The sequence below is a fragment of the Schistocerca serialis genome, chromosome 4 (assembly GCF_023864345.2).
Source record: "Schistocerca serialis cubense isolate TAMUIC-IGC-003099 chromosome 4, iqSchSeri2.2, whole genome shotgun sequence".
In the NCBI taxonomy this organism is placed as follows: domain Eukaryota; kingdom Metazoa; phylum Arthropoda; class Insecta; order Orthoptera; family Acrididae; genus Schistocerca; species Schistocerca serialis.
In genome coordinates this window covers 492,351,501-492,372,841 of record NC_064641.1, presented here as the reverse complement: position 1 = coordinate 492,372,841, position 21,341 = coordinate 492,351,501, and the positions used below count along the sequence as shown (strand labels likewise).

The following is a 21,341-nucleotide window of genomic DNA, read 5'->3' as shown; positions in this document are numbered from 1 at the left end:
CACATTTCGAAAGCTTCTATTCTCTTCTTGTCCAAACTATTTATCGTCCATGTTTCACTTCCATACATGGCTACACTCCATACAAACACTTTCAGAAACGACTTCCTGACACTTAAATCTATACTCGATGTTAACAAATTTCTCTTCTTCTGAAACGCTTTCCTTGCCATTGTCAGTCTACATTTTATATCTTCTCTACTTAGACCATCATCAGTTATTTTGCTCCCCATATAACAAAACTCCTTTACTACTTTTAGTGTCTCATTTCCTAATCTAATTCCCTCAGCATCACCCGACTTAATTCGACTACATTCCATTAGCCTCGTTTTGCTTTTGTTGATGTTCATCTTATATCCTCCTTTCAAGACACGGTCCATTCCGTTCAACTGCTCTTCCAAGTCCTTTGCTGTCTCTGACAGAATTACAATGTCATCGGCGAACCTCAAAGTTTTTATTTCTTCTCCATGGGTTTTAATACCTACACCAAATTTTTCTTTTGTTTCCTTTATTGCTTGCTCAATATACAGATTGAATAACATTGGGGAGACGCTACAATCCTGTCTCACTCCCTTCCCAACCACTGTTTCCCTTTCATGTCCCTCGACTCTTATAAATGCCATCTGGTTTCTGTACAAATTGTAAATAGCGTTTCGCTCCCTGTATTTTACCCCTGCCACCTTTAGAATGTGAAAGAGAGTATTCCAGTCAACATTGTCAAAAGCTTTCTCTAAGTCTACAAATGTTAGAAACGTAAGTTTGCCTTTCCTTAATCTTTCTTCTAAGATAAGTCGTAAGGTTAGTATTGCCTCACGTGTTCCAACATTTCTAGCCGGCCGAAGTGGCTGAGCGGTTAAAGGCGCTACAGTCTGGAACCGCACGACCGCGACGGTCGCAGGTTCGAATCCTGCCTCGGGCATGGATGTGTGTGATGTCCTTAGGTTAGTTAGGTTTAAGTAGTTCTAAGTTCTAGGGGACTTATGACCACAGCAGTTGAGTCCCATAGTGCTCAGAGCCATCTGAACCATCAACATTTCTACGGAATCGAAACTGATCTTCCCCGAGGTCGGCTTCTACCAGTTTTTCCATTCGTCTGTAAAGAATTCGCGTTAATATTTTGCAGCAGTGACTTATTAAACTGATAGTTCGGTAATTTTCACATCTGTCAACACCTGCTTTCTTTGGGATTGGAATTATTATATTCTTCTTGAAGTCTGAGGGTATTTCGCCTGTCTCATACATCTTGCTCACCAGATGGTAGAGTTTTGTCAGGACTGGCTCTCCCAAGGCCGTCATTAGTTCTAATGTTATGTTGTCTACTCCCGGGGCCTTGTTTCGACTCAGGTCTTTCAGTGCTCTGTCAAACTCTTCACGCAGTATCGTATTTCCCATTTCATCTTCATCTACATCCTCTTCCATTTCCATAATATTGTCCTCAAGTACATCGCCCTTGTATAGACCCTCTATATACTGCTTCCATCTTTCTGCTTTCCCTTCTTTGCTTAGAACTGGGTTTCCATATGAGCTCTTGATAATCATACAAGTGGCTCTCTTTTCTCCAAAGGTCCCTTTAATTTTCCTGTAGGCTGTATCCATTTTGCCCCTAGTGAGATAAGCCTCTACATCCTTACATTTGTCCTCTAGCCATCCCTGCTTAGCCATTTTGCACTTCCTGTCGATCTCATTTTTGAGACGTTTGTATTCCTTTTTGCGTGCTTCATTTACTGCATTTTTATATTTTCTCCTTTCATCAATTAAGTTCAATATTTCTTCTGTTACCTAAGGAGTTCTACTAGCCCTCGTCTTTTTTGCTACTTGATCCTCTGCTGCCTTCACTACTTCATCCCTCAGAGCTATATTTCTTTCCCCCATTCCTGTCAATTGTCCCCTTACGCTCTCCCTGAAACTCTGTACAACCTCTGGTTGTTTCAGTTTATCCAGATCCCATCTCCTTAAGACGCAAAAGATCTACTAAAGAGATTGCCTACATAATGCTTGTCCGTCCTCTTTTGGAGTGCTGTTGCGTGTTATGGGATCCTTACCAGATTGAATTGACAGAATACACAGAAAAAGTTCACAGAAATGCAGATCGTTTCGCTTGTCACTAAATAGAGGATAGAGTGTCAGGGAGATAATGATAGAATTGGGGTGGCAATCATTAAAATGAAGGCGTTTTTCGTTGTGGCGGGGCTTTTCATGAAATTACAATAAATAGCTTTCTCCTCTAAATACCGAAATATTTTGTTGGGTCCCACCTACATAGGGAGAAATTAGAACTATGCTAAAATGAGAGAAGTCGGAGCTCCGAGGGAAAGATTTAAGTTCGATTTTCCCAGGTGCTATTCGAGAGTGGAACGATAGAGAAATACACTGAAGAGCCAAAGAAACTGGTACACCTGCCTAATATCGTGTAGGACTCCTGTGAGCACGCATTTATTTATTTAGCGTATGGCAAGTATGAGCACGCAGAAGTGACGCAACACGACGTGGTATGGACTCGACTAATGTCCGAAGTAGTGCTGGAGGGAAGTGATACCATGTATCCGGCAGGGCTGTCCATAAATCCGTAAGAGTAACACGTTGCAAGGCGTCCCAGATATGCTCAATAACGTTCATGTCTGGGGAGTATGGTTGCCAGGGGAAGTGTTTAATCTCAGAAGTGTGTTCCTGGAGCCATTATGTAGCAATCCTGAACGTGTATGATGTCGATTGTCATGCAGTTATTCCTTGGGGATGCACAACGGACATGAATGGCTGCAGATGATCATACAGGTTGTTTACGTGCGTGTCACCTGGCAGAGTCGTATGTAGACGTATCAGGGGTCCCATATCATTCCAACTGCACAGTCCACACACCATTACAGAGTCTCCGTTAGCTTGATCAGTCCCCTGCTGACATTCAGGGGCAATGGATTCATGAGGTTGTCCCAATACCCGTACGCGTCCATCCGCTCCATAATATCTGAAGCGACACTCGTCCGACTAGGCAACTTGTTTCCATTCGTCAACAGTCCAATGTCGTGATGACGGGCTGACGCGCGGGATTAGCCGAGCGGTCTAGGGCGCTGCAGTCATGGACTGTGCGGCTGGTCCCGGCGGAGGTTCGAGTCCTGCCTCGGGCATGGGTGTGTGTGTTTGTCCATAGGATAATTTAGCTTAAGTAGTGTGTAAGCTTAGGGACTGATGACCTTAGCAGTTAAGTCCCATAAGATTTCACACACATTTGAACATTTTTTTGATGACGGGCCCAGGCGAGGCGTAAAGCTTTGTGTCGTGCAGTCATCAAAGGTACACGAGTGGGCCTTCGGCTCCGAAATCCCATATTGATGATGTTTCGTTGAATGATTCGCATGCTCACACTTGTTGATGGCCCAGCATTCATATCTGGAGCAGCTGAAGGATTGCATTTCTGTCACTTTGAACGATTTTCTTCACCCGTCGTTGGTCCCATTCTTTCAGGATCATATTCCGGCCGCAGCGGAATCAACACTAACGCTTCACATATAAACTGCGCAGGCACGCCGACATCCCAGATTTTAATATTCTCAAATTCGCATCGGACGGATCTCGCGAACCAGGCGATCGGAGCACCTGCGCGGCCTCGCTGCTTTATATCTTTCCAATCGATTTTTTTTTTCACCCTGTACTGCCACTGCACTCGTAATACACAGAAGAGCCAAAGAAAGTGGTACACCTGCATAATATCGTGTAGGGTCTCCGCGAACACGCAGAAGTGCCGCAACCCGACGTGGCATGGACTCGACTGATGTAGTGCTGGAGGGAATTGACGCCATGAATCCTGCACGGCTGCCCATAAATCCATGAGTACCGGGGGGGGGGGGGGGGGAGGAGGAGGATGGAGATCTCTTCCGAACAGCACATTCCAAGGCATGTTTATGTCTGGGGAGTTTGGTGGCCAGCGGAAGTGTTTAAAGTAAGAAGAGTGTTCCTGGAGTCAATCTGTAGCAATTCTGGATGTGTGGAGTGTCGCATTGTCCTGCTGGAGTTGCCCAAGTCACTCTGAATGCACAATGGACATGTATGGATGCAGGTGATTAGACAGGATGCTACGTACGTGTCACCATTCCGAGTCGTATCAAGACGTATCAGGGGCCCTATATCACTCCACCTGCACACGCCCCACGCCATTACAGAGAGCCTCCACATGTTGCTGACAAGCAGGGTCCATGGATTCATGAGGTTGTTCCCATACCTGTACACGTCCATCCGCTCGATAAAATTTAAAACGAGACCAATCCGATCAGGCAACATGTTTCCAGTCGTCAACCGTCCAATGTAGATGTTGATGAGCCCAGGCGAGGCGTAAAGCTTTGTGTCGTGATATCGATGATGTTTCGTTGAATGGTTCGCTCGCTGACACATGTTTATGGCCACCACTGAAATCTGCAGCAATTTGCGGAAGGGTTGCCCTTCTGTCACGTTGAATGATTCTCTTCAGTCGTCGTTGGTCCCTTTCTTCCAGGATCTTTCTCCGGCCGCAGCGACGTCGAAGATTTGCTGTTTTGTCGGATTCCTGATATTCACGGTACACTCGTGATATGGCCATACGGGAAAATCCACACTTCATCGCTACATTGGAGGTGCTGTGTATCATCGCTCGTCCGCCGACTATAGCACCAAGTTCAAACTCACTTAAATCTTGATAACCTCCCATTTGCCGGCCGCTGTGGCAGTGCAGTTCTAGGAGATTCAGTCCGGAACCGCGCTGCTGCTATGGTCGCAGGTTCGAATCCTGCCTCGGGCATGGATGTATGTGATGTCCTTACGTTAGTTTGGTTTAAGTAGTTCTAAGTCTAGGGAACTGATGATCTCAGCTGTTAAGACCCTTAGTGCTTACAGCCATTTGAAGCGCTTGCAGCGATGTCGGAGGTTTCATGTTTTACCGGGTTGCTGATATTCACGGTACACTCGTGAAATGGTCGTACGGGAAAATCCTCACTTTATGGCTACCTCGGAGATGCTGTGTCCCATTGCTCGTGCGCCGACTATAACACCACGTTCAAACTCACTTAAATCTTCGTAACCAGTCATTTTAGCCGCAGTAACCGGTCTAACAACTGCGCCGGACACTTGTCGTCTTATATAGGCGTTGCCGACCGCAGCCTGTTTACATATCTCAGTATTTTAATACGCATGCCTATACCAGTTTTTTTGGCGCTTCAGTGTAGTATCAAAGTGTTTCCATGAAGCCTCTACCAAACACTTAAGTGTGAATTTCTGAGTGTCAAGTAGACGCAGACCACTGGCGCTCGCCTGCCGAGCGGCTGCTCGTGCACGCATGGACGCTTCCTCAACTACTCAGCAGAGTCCGTATAGGCGATGGCTAGCGTCAGCTATGTCTACAGTGCCAGAGTGCCAATGCGGAAGGGGCGAGCACAGCAACAGCCTGCAGTTTGTCGTGGTGTTGTGCTCCCGCCAAAGCACCACTACACTCAGCAGTGTCCTCGTGCTGCGTCATGGCTGCAGCCATGCGTAGCGTCGCGTCGCCATGCCCCGTGCAGACTGTGTGAAGGGCGCCAGGTCACGGCTCGTTGGTAGCGCGTAGCTTGCTGTCCCATTTACTGGGCGTTCCCTGTTGTTTCGTCGCAGCAGAACGTTCCTTCGTCTCGCCCGGGAGCAACCGTGCCGTCTCCCGAAGTCTCACTGCGCCCTCGGCCAGAATCCACGAGCTCTTTCACGACTAAAGACGCAATGCACAGGCCACAGTGATCGCCTCAAATGTACAGAAATACAAACACAGTCTAGTTAACTTTTTTTTATTGGACAAACCCGTCTGGATCTTTATTAGGTCACACCCACATCCATTAATGTTAATCTTTCAAGCATGCGTGTAACTTGTGGATTTTTTTTTTTTTTTTTTTGCTTAGACTTTTACTTTAAAACGTTAACTTATCATGAAGGTGACTTTTATTATACAACGGCGCTGAAGTCTGTTGTCAGCCACATGACAATGTGCGTAAATTTCCTTGTAGTTCAATTCCACAACTAAAGTAGTTTTCCAACCTACGCTCCATATTAATTCTGTATGATTTGCTTCACATTGCTTTAATGTTATTTTGTGTATTAGCACTGTATATAATTTACGTCGCTTTACAAGTATTCTACCGTCATACCACCTTTTTTCTTCCTTTTTAGTAAATAATTGATCTGAGGACAGCCTAAAAAAGAACGGACCCGCAAAATTACAGACCAGTATCCCTAACTTCTGTTTGCTGCAGAATCCTTGAACATATTCTCAGTTCGAATATAGTAAACTTTCTTGAGACTGAGAAGCTTATGTCCACGAACCAGCATGGTTTTAGAAAGTATCGCTCGTGAGGAACTCTGCTTCCCCTTTTCTCACATGATATACTGAGAACTATGGATGAAGGGCAACAGGAGATTCCATGAAACTTCCTGGCAGATTAAAACTGTGTGCCGGACCGAGACTCGAACTCGGGACCTTTGCCTTTCGCGGGCAAGTGCTCTACCAACTGAGCTACCCAAGCACGACTCACGCCCCGTCCTCACAACTTTACTTCTGCCAGAACATCGTCTCCTACCTTCCAGACTTTACAGAAGTTCTCGCGCTAACCTAGCCGGAGAGCTTCTGTAAAGTCTGGAAAGTAGGAGACGATGTTCTGGCAGAAGTAAAGCTGTGAGGACGGGGCGTGAGTCTTGCTTGGGTAACTCAGTTGGTAGAGCACTTGCCCGAGAAAGGAAAAGGTCCCGAGTTCGAGTCTCGGTCCGGCACACAGTTTTAATCTGCCAGGAAGTTTCACATTAGCGCACATTCCGCTGCAGAGTGAAAATCTCATTCAGGAGATTTCATATTTCTAGACTTACGGAAAGCATTTGAGACGATGCCCCATTGCAAGCTGTTAACAAAGGTAAGAGCATATGGAAGAGGGTCACAGATATGTGAATGGCTCGAAGACTTTTTAAATAATGGAACCCAGTATGTTGTCTTAGACGGCGAGTGTCGTCAGGAGTGCCCCAGGGAAGTGTGAAAGGACCGCTGTTGTTCGCTGTATACATAAATAATTTAGGACAGGGTGAACAGCAATCTGCAGTTGTTTGCTGATGATTTCTATGATTACGGGAAGGCGTCGAAGTTCAGTGACAGTAGGAAGATGCAAGACGACTTAGACAAAATTTCTAGTTTTTGATGAATGGCAGCTAGCCCTAATATGGAAAAATGTAATTTAATACGGATGAGTAGAAACATCCAACCTGTAATGTTCTGGCACTGTGTTACTGGTACCCTGCCAGTTAAATCTTTTAAATATTTCGGCGTAACGTTGCAAAGCGATATGACATGGGACGAGCATCTGAGAACTGTGGTGGGGAAGGCGAGTGGTCGACTTCGGTTTGTGGGGCGGCAACTCGGGCCGCATATGTACCGGTCTTATTGATAACCGGCAGTCTACGTAAAGTAGTATGGTGTGAGCCCCAAATACAAAGTGGTTCAAATGGCTCTGAGCACTATGGGACTTAACATCTGAGGTCGTCAGTCCCCTAGAACTTAGAACTACTTAAACCTAACTAACCTAAAGACATCATACACATCCATGCCTGAGGCAGGATTCGAACATGCGACCGTAGCAGCAGCGCGGTTCCAGACTGTAGCGCCTAGAACCGCTCGGCCACACCAGCCGGGGAGCCCCAAATACAGCAGGGTGCGATAAGTTGGCCGCCAGCCCCCAACTACTGATCGTTAAATGTCTTAAATGTCGGCGTCATCGGGAACACTTCGTGTCGGCTGGCCTTTCTCAGACTGCTGCCGTCCTCAGCCACCTAACAGTTGCGATACTATATTTGCGTGGTGAAGTGTTGGTTTTAATCACTTTGACTGATAATAGTATTTTCCCTTATGTTTAATTGGACCACTGAATATGAGATAACATCACAATAATTATATAAATGATTTAAATGCCAGTTTTCTTCTACTCATTGCGTTATAAGAGAACGACTCAATTTAATTTCGTATTCCTTCCTAAGACTATTACCGCGTTTCGAGGTGACTACCTCTTCAACGAGCGTTCACGAACCCCCTGTTACTTCTCTCAAATACATATCATAGCAGCTGATCGGCACGAGTTGTCAGTACTGGAAGACAAACGATGAAACATTCCCCCTCTCACATACTCTAAGCCCGCGGTGACCGCCGCAAACTTTACCAGGAACACGACCGGTTTCGTGACTTCAGATCACGTCTTCATGTGTAAAATACATCTACATGATAGGAAACGTACAGTCGTCATTACGATAAAACGCAGATACCTATTGTAATGATCTACGATCATGCCAATCAATGAAATACTGACCCATCAGTAGGACATACGGGAAGGAAGGGGACTCGACCAAATAAGTACCGTTACCCGCAACAAGCAACGTGTAAATTGAGCAATTGAGAAACTGATGTTAAAAGCGCGTTTACCTATGATGAAAAGAGCAAGAGGCTGAAATTCTGCGGACTCTAAAGGTATATTCCCAACACAGCCTTAATCAGGTGGAGTTAAGACATTACGATATACTGTCGAACGTTGCTTGCCCTTCAAGGACATAATGCTATAGTTGTTTGACTGCTTGGTTATTCATCCTGAGCTTGCTGTTACATGCTCTTGCGTCTGGTTTGTTTGATTTTAACGATTTTTAAGCAAAAGAGTTTTATAGTTTATATGATTACGCTGTGTAATGAGGGCCTCAGTTATTCCCATAATATTTGGATACGCGCGAAAATGTTTGTTGCTTTCCCCACTTTGTGTGTGGTGGCGCTAGTGTCCTCCGTGATACACCTGAGCACACTATCAGTGTGGCCCTGCACGCCTAGACGGTTGGAGTGTTGCTGTCCGCCACTTCCTGGTACGAAGTAAGGTTTCCTAAACATCGGCTTTCAATATTGCTAGCAGGGTCTTATACCTTATCTTGTTTTCATATTTTGCTCTTTTCATTGTAGGTAAACGCGCTTTTCACCTGTCAGTTTCTCAACTGCTCAATTTGAAACTGTCACGCCCTGCTCGTTGTGCGTGATAGTATTTTACTTTGAGATGGTTGAGTCCCCCTGCTTCCCGTATCAGCGCTAAAGTATTTTACTGACATGTGGGTATTTCATTGATCGTCATGAGCATAGATTATAAGGATAAGTACCTGTTTTTCATCATTATGTCGATTGTGCGTTTCCTATCTTGTAGATGTGCACCTGAAGATATAATTTGAAGTCACGAAACCGGTCGTGTTCATATAGAGCTGAAAGAGGTTTATTTCTGAAACGTGGATTACTTCAGCTGCGGTTACCCCCAACGGAAAAAAAATATTTGTAAATTTGTAGCTAGTTGCATACCGTTTCATTATAAAATGGAGATAAGAACCACAGAATGTAAAAATACTTGATTCGCGCCGCAGTTTGAATCACCCACGAAACATTTCGTGCTCGGGACACTCCCGCAAGCAAACATGAGAATTAAGTTCTGTCTCCATTTATTAACAAAATTATTTTCCTTGACTTAACACAAATGATCTCCTTTGACCGATACGGAAGCTCGACACAAGAAGTGCAAAAGTTTCAATAAACTGATAGTAAATCTTACGTCTATCCTTCTGACTGAAGGTTTGGGAGGCTTCGGCCGTTCCCTTTGCTAATAAAATGGAATATCTGCAACCATCCTTTCGACGTTATTTGTTATATAGCTACCAGTGTTAGTGATTCAGTGCACCATTTTCAGGCCTTAACTAACGCTGGGGGGGGGGGGGGGGGGGAGGGGGGAGTGGGGGGGGGTTAATCCCAATCCTATACACGATCCTATCAGTGACCAACATCTATGAACCGGTTTCCGTAGACCATTGTAATAGCGATGTTGTGCCTGCAACCATCAACTATCAACTTGGTAGTAAAACAATATAAACAATACAATAAAACACCGCAGCTTTCTGTGCGCCTGCAGCGCTGTTGTCGCAGTGTATAACAAAAATAAGCAAGAGTGTCGTGACTGTATGTGTTACACCGTTTTGCCGGCCAATGTGGCGCAGAGGTTCTAGGCGCTTCAGTCTGGAGCCGCGGGACCGCTACGGTCGCAGGTTCGAATCCTGCCTCGGGCATGCATGTGTGTGATGTCAAATGGTTCAAATGGCTCTGAGCACTATGGGAATTAACTTCTGAGGTCATCAGTCCCATAGAACTTATAACTACTTAAACCTAACTAACCTAAGGACATCACACACATCCATGCCCGAGGCAGGATTCGAACCTGCGACCATAGCGGTCGCGCAGTTCCAGACTGTGTGATGTCCTTAGGTTAGTTGGGTTTAAGTAGTTCTACGTTCTAGGGGACTGATGACCTCAGATGTTAAGTCCCATAGTGCTCAGAGACATTTGAACCATTTGAACACCGTTTTGCAGTAGGCGGCTCAGGAGAATACAAGCGAAATGTGAGGTGGGGAGCGGGAAACCACACTTTCCTCTGTCTCCCTTCCACCCGCGAGTCAAAATGCTCTACATCATGTCTAGCCACAATCTGCGAGAACAGCCGAATCTGCTCAGCCTTCCGGCTTCCCCTACCGCTGCACTTATTCGGTGCTCCCTGCCGCCGTTGGATTAGCAGCTGCCAGCAGCAAGTCGTATACTTCTAGCTCACTTATTTGTTACATAATTTAATTCTTAATTTCTTTGCGTGTTTTTGGGTACTTGCATTGTTTAATTCATAAATTTTGGGCGTATTACAGTATTTGAGAGTTGTAGCATCGCGCTTTAGTACCTGAATAGTGTAAATTCGCGTAGTCGTTTGTCTTCTGTTTTTGTTTTGAACGGCCAGTGTCGGTTGGTCACAGCCAGTGTGCTTCCTGCCGCCGGTGGATGAGCAGCTGCCAGCAGCAAGTCGTATACTCCTAGCTCACTTATTTGTTACATAGTTTCGTATAGGAGGTGTAATTTCGAGTTTTGGTTACTGTAATCGTAAATTCAGGCAGATTGTAGCGCAGTCGTTTGGCATTTGTACACGTTAGTTCATACATTCTTTGCGTGTTTCCCTTGCGTTATCTAGGCACGGACTCGTGTTTCAGTAACTGTTGTTCAACAGCGATTAGAATGGACAGGGACTGTCATTGCTGTGTTCGGATGAGGGCTGAGCTGGGATCCCTTGGCTCACAGCTGCAGGCGGCGCTGACTTCGGTCGTGCAGCTTGAGGCTGTTGCCAATGGGCACCACTGTGGGAAGCCGGACTTGGGTATCACGGGGATGTCAACCTCGTCCCGTCTGTCCCCAGATCGGTCTGCCGCTGTGGTTGCCCCGGTTGCTGCCCACAGTGGGGCTGAGCCCTCGCCTGTGGTTGATTGGGAGGTCGTTCCAAGGCGTGGCAGGCAGCGAAAGACGTCCCCGGAGGCTGATCAGAAAGCCTCCCCGGTGCGTCTGACAAACAGGTTTCAGGCACTGTCTCTGGCTGAGCCAGATGCAGCTGCCTGCCCTGTTTCAGAGGATGATTCTCAGCCTTCAAGGTCCGGGCAATCGCAGGGGGTGGGCTTATTGGTAGTTGGGAGCTCCAATGTCAGGCGCGTAATGGGGCCCCTTAGGGATATGGCGGCTAAGGAGAGGAAGAAATCCAGTTTGCACTCCGTGTGCATTCCGGGTGGAGTCATTCCTGATGTGGAAAAGGTCCTTCCGGATGCCATGAAGAGCACAGGGTGCAACCAGCTGCAGGTGGTGGCACACGTCGGCACTAATGACGTGTGTCGCTTTCGATCTGAGGAAATTCTCTCTGGATTTCAGCGGCTATATGATTTGGTGAAGGCTGCCGGTCTTGCTTACGAGATGAAGGCAGAGCTCACCATCTGCAGCATCGTCGACAGAACCAACTGCGGACCTTTGGTGCAGAGCCGGGTGGAGGGTCTGAATCAGAGGCTCAGACGGTTTTGCGACCGTGTTGGCTGCAGAATTCTTGACTTGCGCCATAGGGTGGTGGGGTTTCGGTTTCCGCTGAATAGGTCAGTGCTACACTCAGCTGGCGGCTACACGGGTAGCGGAGGCTGTGTGGCGTGGACTGGGCGGTTTTTTTAGGTAAGAAGGCCTCGGGAAAGTACGGGGTGGGCTGCAATCTCAAAGGGTGCATGGCAAATACAGGACGTGCTTGGATCAAGAAACAGTCGGAATTGTAATTGTAAATTGTTGTAGTTGTGCTGGGAAAGTCTCTGAGCTCCAAGCGCTAATAGAAAGCACAGAAGCTGTAATCGTTATAGGTACAGAAAGCTGGCTAAAGCCTGAAATAAGTTCTGCGGAAATTTTTACAAAGTCTCAGACAGTGTTCAGGGAAGATAGATTAGGCAGAATTGGTGGTGGAGTGTTTGTGTCTGTCAGTAGTGGTTTATCTTCTAGTGAAGTCGAAGTAGATACTCCGTGCGAATTGCAATGGGTGGAGGTTATACTTAACACCCGAACTAAGTTAACAATTGGCTCCTTCTACCGACCCCCAGATTCCGACGATTTAGTTGCTGAACAGTTCAGAGAAAATTTGAGTCTCGTAACAAATAAATACCTCACTCATACGGTTATAGTTGGTGGAGACTTCAACCTTCCCTCGATATGTTGGCAAAAATACTTGTTCAAAACCGGTGGTAGGCAGAAAACATCTTCCGAGATTGTCCTAAATGCTTTCTCCGAAAATTATTTCGAGCAGTTAGTCCACGAACCCACGCGAATTGTAAATGGTTGCGAAAACACACTTGACATCTTAGCCACAAACAATCCAGAGCTAATAGAGAGCATCATGACTGATACAGGGATTAATGATCACAAGGTCGTTATAGCTAGGCTCAATACCGTTTCTTCCAAATCCACCAGAAACAAACGCAAAATAAATTCATTTAACAAAGCGGATAAAGTGTCACTAGAAGCCTTCCTAAGAGACGATCTCCATTCCTTCCGAAATATGCAAATGTAGACGAAATGTGGCTCAAATTCAAAGATATAGTAGCAACAGCAATTGAGAGATTCATACCTCATAAATTAGTAAGAGATGGAACTGATCCCCCATGGTACACAAAACAGGTACGAACGCTGTTGCAGAGGCAACGGAAAAAGCATGCGAAGTTCAGGAGAACGCGAAATCCCGAAGATTGGCTAAAATTTACAGATGCGCGAAATTTGGCACGAACTTCAATGCGATATGCCTTTAATAGGTTCCACAAGGAAACATTGTCTCGAAATTTGGTAGAAAATCCGAAGAAATTCTGGTCGCATGTAAAGTACACAAGCGGCAAGACGCAGTCAATACCTTCGCTGCGCAGTGCCGATGGTACTGTTACCGACGACTGTGCCGCTAAAGCGGAGTTATTGAACGCAGTTTTCCGATATTCCTTCACCAGGGAAGACGAATGGAATATTTCAGAATTTTAAACACGAACAGCTGCTAGCATGAGTTTCTTAGAAGTAGATACCTTAGGGGTGCGAAGCAATTCAAATCGCTTGATACGGGCAAGTCTTCAGGTCCAGATTGTATACCGATTAGGTTCCATTCAGATTACGCTGATACAATAGCTCCCTACTTAGTAATCATATACAACCGCTCGCTCACCGATAGATCTGTACCTGCAGATTGGAAAATTGTGCAGGTCGCACCAGTGTTTAAGAAGGGTAGTAGGAGTAATCCATCGAACTACAGACCTATATCATTGACGTCGGCTTGCAGTAGGGTTTTGGAGCATATACTGTATTCAAACATTATGAATCACCTCGAAGGGAACGATCTATTCATACGTAATCAGCATGGTTTCAGAAAACATCGTTCTTGTGCAACGCAGCAAGCTCTTTATTCGCACGAAGTAATGGCCGCTATCGACAGGGGATCTTAAGTTGATTCCGTATTTCTAGATTTCCGGAAAGCTTTTGACACAAGCGACTTCTAATCAAGCTGCGGGCCTATGGGATATCGTCTCAGTTGTGCGACTGGATTCGTGATTTCCTGTCCGGAAGGTCGCAGTTCGTAGTAATAGACGGCAAATCACCGAGTAAAACTGAAGTGATATCAGGTGTTCCCCAGGGAAGCGTCCTGGGACCTCTGCTGTTCCTGATCTATATAAATGAACTGGGTGACAATCTGAGCAGTTCTCTTCGGTTGTTCGCAGATGATGCTGTAATTTACCGTCTAGTAAGGTCATCCGAAGATCAGTATCAGTTGCAAAGCGATTTAGAAAAGATTGCTGTATGGTGTGGCAGGTGGCAGTTGATGCTAAATAACGAAAAGTGTCGTCCTCTGTTAGAATATTGCTGCGCGGTGTGGGATCCTTACCAGGTGGGATTGACGGAGGACATCGAAAGGGTGCAAAAAAGGGCAGCTCGTTTTGTATTATCACGTAATAGGTGAGAGAGTGTGGCAGATATGATACGCGAGTTGGGATGGAAGTCATTAAAGCAAAGACGTTTTTCGTCGCGGCGAGATCTATTTACGAAATTTCAGTCACCAACTTTCTCTTCCGAAACCGAAAATATTTTGTTGAGCCCAACCTACATAGGTAGGAAGGATCATCAAAATAAAATAAGAGAAATCAGAGCTCGAACAGAAAGGTTTAGGTGTTCGTTTTTCCCGCGCGCTGTTCGGGAGTGGAATGGTAGGGAGATAGTATGATTGTGGTTCGATGAACCCTCTGCCAAGCAATTAAATGTGAATTGCAGAGTAATCATGTAGATGCAGAGCAGTTGTGTGACTGAGATGGCTATATGCCAAAGGCTGCAGATGCGGGGAACTTAGGAAGACTGTTTGGAACACAGTGCAACTACTTCTAAGAGGCGGGCATTGGGGAACATTTATAAGAGTCAGCATTTTTGGTGTGTTTGTTTTGCAGTTTTTTATTTTTTTGCCAAAGCAATAACTTTTATTACCTGACTAATTAAATAGATCATGTAGTGCTAATACGGTAATCAGTACTACAAAAAGTTTTGCATACAGGCATTTAACGTTAATATGTGATGTTTATAGACATATACATTTCGATTTTAGAAAAAGTAATTTATCTGGAACTACGGTCCGTGATACACTCAGACACGTGGAGCTATACATATTAAAATCTTTTCAACCTGAACGTTGGCTGTACTTCCTAAATTTCATAACGGTAGAAAAAGTTCACTCACATTTGTAGAATAAAACTTTGAAATAACTTTAGCAGCTTGTCTGTGTAGTCGAGGTTCTTGTTCTTGGGGCAACATTTTATAAAAGCCTGGTAAATTACTGCGTTGGAAAAACAGGTCGTTGAACTGGCAGACAAAATCGAGAATTGTCTGACAAATAAATCGAGATCCGTCTTCAGTTGTGCAATGGCTTAAGATCTCTTTTGTATTGCATGACGAAATGTTTCAGTTACTGATACGTGGTCGGTCATATCTGGTCCACAAACGACTTCCTTGAGTTATGGGAAATGTTCCATGTCATGAAGTTGACATTGATTTTTCCATAGCGTAAATCTTAATTAATTCAGTTAATTTGTAATGTCGACCATAAAAGATATTGTCACCACTACTTATCCTTAACTCAGTTTCTTCCTCTAATGGCCAGCCTAAGATCACTGTAGTTAGTCAGAAAACAGGAGCATCATATCTTCTTTGTGGCTGATGTTGACGTTCCAGCAAGTGTTTTTACATCTTATAATAATTCCATGGCATATTTAGCAGTTTACATGACCTTCAGACGATACGAAAAGTAAAGCAATTCCCATTCGGCTTCGGCACTGTACGATGTGGCTTATTCCAATCTACAGAAAATTCTGCTGGTTTTGCATAGGTTTTTACACTTCGGATAGTACGCTGATTAACAGAGAGCGAAGGAATTACCACTTTGCAGGGCACAAATCCCGGACGAGAAACCTCCAATTGCAGGCTTTCCAATATTATATGAAATGATGACAATGGTGACCCTCGTCTACGTTCCCTCTGACTCAGTGTTGAAATATTAAAAGTGTTGGCTGGTTTCGTTGTCTAGGGGCTGGGATACGAAGTTGCCGCATTACAAGCCAAATACTGCTGAGTCTACAATATACAATATGAATATTCACATAAATCGAAAGTTCGAGGGTTCCTATCACTTGGCAATTGCGAATGTAACGTAGATATTTATAAATAAAAGATTGCAATTAAATAAAATCTGCAAGTACTATTTTAACGACTTTAAATGATGAGTACGATAGAAGAAGTACATTTGAGAATGTGGTATATTTCTGCAAAACACTTATTGGTGTTGATGGTCCAGCAATTAAATAAAATAAAAGTTTAATAACAGGGAAACAATAGGTTCCTACTGCACGGGATTGGATATGAACAACAACATAGCTCGCGAGATATTCACTTCTAAACGAACACTACGCCTTCACTGTGTGAAGCCACGGAAATCTCGCAAGTGCACAAGTCGGCACTAGGAAGTATTTCTATCTGCCGCGACCACGCGCAAACCGCTCCACACTCTCCAAGTCTCTGCCGCGACCATGCGTCCATCGCGCCATCACGTCCAGCACTCCCCCTCCATTCACTTCGGTAGCTGCCTACCGTAGTAAGGAGCGCTGTGATTGGCTATAGCCCTCCCTCCATGTCTGTAAGCCAACGCACACTCACAAAATGTTGAAACACATTCGAAATACTGGACTTACATTTAACTATCTTGAAATTAAATAAATATTCCTAAGCCGGGACCATAAACACGCTCTAACACACATTATTAAATATATAAACAAATTAAATAGACATATCAAAGGAATAGCAAGCAAAAATATGTCAGTAGCCTAATGTCTCTGTACTTTCTGAAACACAGTAAATACTTGACCAATTTCTTCAAGAATAGCGTATATCGGATATAAGCAAAGACATAGACGAATAAATATATTTATAAGCACGCTGCTACCGTTTTTTCGTGTAACTGTGGAGTACTTATGGCCTGATGCGATCGATAGTATTTGGCCGCTTTGACCTCCAATAACTCATGTACTATTCAAGTTACATGCCTGTAATTTATACCAATTTTGGTTTATACTAATAGCTTTCTAAAGGCACATCGATCGACAAAATCAGATGAACCGTTTAGATTTTGAAAATTGGTCGCTGGGTGTTACTTATACACTCCTGGAAATTGAAATAAGAACACCGTGAATTCATTGTCCCAGGAAGGGGAAACTTTATTGACACATTCCTGGGGTCAGATACATCACATGATCACACTGACAGAACCACAGGCACATAGACACAGGCAACAGAGCATGCACAATGTCGGCACTAGTACAGTGTATATCCACCTTTCGCAGCAATGCAGGCTGCTATTCTCCCATGGAGACGATCGTAGAGATGCTGGATGTAGTCCTGTGGAACGGCTTGCCATGCCATTTCCACCTGGCGCCTCAGTTGGACCAGCGTTCGTGCTGGACGTGCAGACCGCGTGAGACGACGCTTCATCCAGTCCCAAACATGCTCAATGGGGGACAGATCCGGAGATCTTGCTGGCCAGGGTAGTTGACTTACACCTTCTAGAGCACGTTGGGTGGCACGGGATACATGCGGACGTGCATTGTCCTGTTGGAACAGCAAGTTCCCTTGCCGGTCTAGGAATGGTAGAACGATGGGTTCGATGACGGTTTGGATGTACCGTGCACTATTCAGTGTCCCCTCGACGATCACCAGTGGTGTACGGCCAGTGTAGGAGATCGCTCCCCACACCATGATGCCAGGTGTTGGCCCTGTGTGCCTCGGTCGTATGCAGTCCTGCTTGTGGCGCTCACCTGCACGGCGCCAAACACGCATACGACCATCATTGGCACCAAGGCAGAAGCGACTCTCATCGCTGAAGACGACACGTCTCCATTCGTCCCTCCATTCACGCCTGTCGCGACACCACTGGAGGCGGGCTGCACGATGTTGGGGCGTGAGCGGAAGACGGCCCAACGGTGTGCGGGACCGTAGCCCAGCTTCATGGAGACGGTTGCGAATGGTCCTCGCCGATACCCCAGGAGCAACAGTGTCCCTAATTTGCTGGGAAGTGGCGGTGCGGTCCCCTACGGCACTGCGTAGGATCCTACGGTCTTGGCGTGCATCCGTGCGTCGCTGCGGTCCGGTCCCAGGTCGACGGGCACGTGCACCTTCCGCCGACCACTGGCGACAACATCGATGTACTGTGGAGACCTCACGCGCCACGTGTTGAGCAATTCGGCGGTACGTCCACCCGGCCTCCCGCATGCCCACTATACGCCCTCGCTCAAAGTCCGTCAACTGCACATACGGTTCACGTCCACGCTGTCGCGGCATGCTACCAGTGTTAAAGACTGCGATGGAGCTCCGTATGCCACGGCAAACTGGCTGACACTGACGGCGGCGGTGCACAAATGCTGCGCAGCTAGCGCCATTCGACGGCCAACACCGCGGTTCCTGGTGTGTCCGCTGTGCCGTGCGTGTGATCATTGCTTGTACAGCCCTCTCGCAGTGTCCGGAGCAAGTATGGTGGGTCTGACACACCGGTGTCAATGTGTTCTTTTTTCCATTTCCAGGAGTGTATAATTTACAGTCAGATACTAAACTTTAAACTAATAAAAATAATGGAAATCTGATTACACCATCATAATTGTCGTGCAAATATTGGTAATGTATATGTTTCTTTTTGAGGTATCATGATTCATCTGGATGCTATAAATTTCCATACGAACTGTGAAATATCTGCCATTAAGGTTTCACGAAGTCCGCCGTATTTGGCACTCCTGGTATGTCTCCTTCATCGACACAGCGTCATCATAGAATTCGCAGCCACGCAGTCCCTGGACCCCGGCTAACGTTCGGCACCACGTGCCCACCGACGAGCCGCAGCCCGCCGAGAGCCCCCAGCGCGGCCACGCCACCTCTGACCTTAGAATATTTCCAGGGCCCCACAACTCGCCCGTTACCTTACACCCCTTTTCTTTTTGGACATGAGCGTAGACGCCATAGTACTTCCAACGCAGAGCATAAATCTAATTTAATGCATGTAGTACTGTCACCAAACTGCATGGTGTGTTACAACATGACTGCTTTGCTCACTGTTGACTCCTTCACTCTGTGCGCCCTTTCAGGCGTGCATTCGGCCTTGACTTCTTTTTTTATTTATGACAACGCGCGACCGCATCGAACAGCGCAGGTAGAGGAGCTCTTGATACGAGAGGATGGATATTCGGTGAATGGACTGCCCAGCCTGTTCCCTCATCGCGATGTGTGATGCGTTAGGGAGACGTATTGCAGCACGCTCACATGCGCCAATGACCATCCAGCAGTTGTGAACCGCACTAGTCGAGGAATAGAACGCCCCACCAGAAAAAGTCCTTGCCAGCCTTGTGACCTTCTTGGGAGCACCCTGCAGAGCATGCACTTCCGTGCATGGTGATCACACACCCTGTTAGGAACCGTATCGAGCCTCCACAATGTCCAGGGGACTATCATAAACCGCTGTGACTTAAGTGCAATTACTGCCTTTGAATAAAAGTTTAATTTCTGTTCGTCTCACTGCGTATTTCTTTCAGTTGCCTTCTGGTCCACACTGTAGCAGTTCTTCATACGATTTGATCACAGTTTTATCGAGCAATGTTACTTGGCAGCAACATATCATGCGCAGGTTACTTTGTCCTACCGTTTTGTGCACCAGTTTGTTTAGGGGTAACACTCAGAGCTATGTAAGACGGGACAACTGAGTTACATCAATATTACGAAAGGCGAATAAAAGACTTAGATTTGTTGGAAGGATTCTGGGAAAATGCAATCCACGTGAGAAGGAAATTGCATTACATGCGACCAATTCGAGGGTACTGTTTCAGCATTTGGTGTTCTTACCAAGTGGGCACCACAATAGTAGTCCGACGTAGCAGTGATATTCGGGAAACTTAGACAAGAATCCTTCGAAGGAAGACATTGTTGTTCTCGCGAAATGTGAATTTAGATACGTTGTATTGGAGAAAGAGAATGTGACCATCACGCTACCAACAACGTGTATGTCACGTAGGGAAGATGGGCATATGACGAGAGATTAGGACATGTACACGGTTTACAGTCATTTTTCACTCGTTTAGTCTCAGAAAGAAAATGGATAATATTCGTACGATATACTCTCTATCAAGCACTGTGCAGTGCCTTGAGGTGCATTTACGCTGATGTTGCTGTTCCGGGTACTGGCGCGCATCGGACTTTGCGCGACGCCACAGCATCATGGAGGCGAGGTAAAGGGACGTTTCGACATCATTTTTCAGAAGTAATTTACGAAAAGCATGAAAAACTTACATCAGTACAGATAGACTTCATCTGAAAGTATATATAGAGCTGATTCTGGTTCCTGTAATTCACGTCATGCTCGACGAACCGACTTCAAATAGAAGTGACTTCACATAGTAGTCCATTGCCTTTAACGAACTGGATGAAAGGAAGGACACCACGCGCAGTGCACAGTATAATTCAAGTCCACATATCATTTCAAAAAATCATAAGTTGGAAACTATTAGAGATGGAATAATGGTTTGTTGTAAAACGCTTAGCAGGCCTCAAAGATTCTTCCTTTGTCCTTTGCTGCAGATTTGGCTTGGAGTGATGGAAATGGCGACAGACGTGGAGGATGCGCAGAGTATCATCTGGTGTGCAAAATTACCATCTATGGCAACGGTCTTGCGGGATTAGAAGGCAGTATAGGAGGATGCCACCTGCAAAAACAAGTATAAAGAGGTGGTTCAAAAAATGTAAAGAGACAGGCAGTGTCAGAGACCTTCCCCGAAGTGGGCGTCCCACCTCCCAGAAGTCAGTTCGTCGGGCATTACGTGAACTACAGGAACCAGAATCAGCTCTCCAAATAATATTAAACTGTCTATAAATTGTTGCATGAACTGTTACGCCTTTTTGCGTACCAAGTGCGAATGGTCCAAACATTACAGCCAAACGATCATCCTCTACCGTAGGCATTCGCGTGTTCCCTGCTGGCCTCCGTAGAAATACACCTCGCCCACGAAGAAAGTGCATCAGTCTGTGATCCTTACCATGGAGGACTGTCTGCCCCCGGTAGCTGAGTGGTAAGCGCAACAGAATGTCAATCTTAAAGGCACGGGTTCGATTCCCGGCTGGGTTGGAGATTTTCTCCGCTCAGAGACTGAGTGTCGTGTTGTCCTAATCATCATCATCATCCCATCCCCATCGACGCGCAAGTCGCCGCAATGGTGTCGAATTCAAAGACTTGCACCCAGCGAACGGTCTACCCGACGGGAGACCCTAGTCACACGGCATTTACATTTACCATGGAGGACTGATAGAAGAGACAAAGAAGATCCAACGTTTCATCACAGGATCGTTTAATCGGCGCGAGAGAGTTACAGAGATCCTCAACAAACTC

At 45.8% G+C, this 21,341-nt stretch overlaps 1 long non-coding RNA gene across 1 annotated transcript in view; it reads right to left on the bottom strand.

Moving 5' to 3' along the window:
- LOC126475213 (uncharacterized) overlaps window positions 1-21,341 on the bottom strand; it is a 391,722-nt gene that overhangs the window by 240,038 nt on the left and 130,343 nt on the right. The gene's annotated exons all lie outside the window — the stretch shown is intronic.